Genomic DNA, 1,396 nt, shown 5'->3' on the forward strand with positions numbered 1-1,396 from the left:
CCTTGAATTATCTCTGTCGTTCCCCAAATTTGGTGTGTTAATAGGTCCTCTGTTCTATTTCTCTAAGGCAAAACAATTGTGCTGTCTTAATGAACCGGACAAGACATGTAATGAATAGAGGCATGGTACTAATTAGTACCACTATCAGTTAACAGTTTGACTCATAGATTTATCTCTTTGTGAGTTGTTTTTGTAAACGATCACTACACAAGTTTTGCTTTGCATTCATGCAGCGAGCAACTTTGTCAACATACCACCACTAGCCTGCTCACTGGAAACTAAACTGATGTCAGTAAACCTGTCAGCTGAGAAAAATTTGGCCATTACCTTTTTATTAACTTTCCTAAACCTACAGGAGAAGGAAAGTATATTGAGTTTAATCAGCTTAATACTAGAACCCATTCCATATGTTTTCCTTTTATCAGTATGCTATTTTTATTTCATTTATTTATTTCTAAGGACAACATACATTTATCAACATTTCTTTAAATGTGTCAGTGTAAGCCAGGTGGCTAATTTTAAACAGTCCTCTGTTGAAATGTTTAAAGACCTATGAGGTGATTTCAGGCAAAAGCATTATGAAGTTTTTATAAATTGGAGGAAAACATTACCATATCATCAGCATAATGTTGAATTTTAGTCCTAAGAACATGTAGCTTGACACCTACTGCATTAAGATTGTTCCTAATTGCTTTGGCCAATGTTAGTACAAATATTAGTCCTTTGGGAGATAAATTTAGTCACTATATTGTTTGTAATGTATCCACAATTTCTGATCTTAGAAGCACAATGCACCATAGTGGAATGGCCTTCAAGATGACACTTTGCTCATAAAGTCAGTGTCCTCTTTTGCAAATTTGTATTCACGCATTTACTTACATGTTGTTTTGTAATTTGTTTAATAAAGCATATATCAATAAAGAATTATTTATTATTTATTGATTTATTCAGTGATGTAATGCACATGTTATACTAATATGGACAGACAGTAACATTTTATAAGTACTACTGCATTCTGTGGCGGGCAACAACTATCTTAAAAATATATTTTAAAATAGATTATTTATGTAATGAAATGCTTACTGAATGGCGCTTTGATTCAGTGGAACTTAACTTTCAAAGCACTGTATTGGGCAGGGCAGCAATTACTGTTTTAACTCTTTGATGCAACTTGTGCGGTCCTCTTTATTTCAGCATTGTTTTAGTGAAGACTTCATGAAAAGCAAATCCACCATTCCCAAGTATTCTGCCTATTTAAAAAAATAAGACATTGAAGTACGCAGTTGATTAGAAAATGAGGAGTTATGCATGAGATTTCTGCCTCTGGCAAAAGCAACAGCTACTCATGATGATATGACAAACTTTAAATTGGGGTAAAGACAGTATAGAATTAAGA

The sequence above is a fragment of the Plectropomus leopardus genome, chromosome 22 (assembly GCF_026936395.1).
Source record: "Plectropomus leopardus strain MGB_pleo_1.0 chromosome 22, ASM2693639v1, whole genome shotgun sequence".
Lineage (NCBI taxonomy): Eukaryota > Metazoa > Chordata > Actinopteri > Perciformes > Serranidae > Plectropomus > Plectropomus leopardus.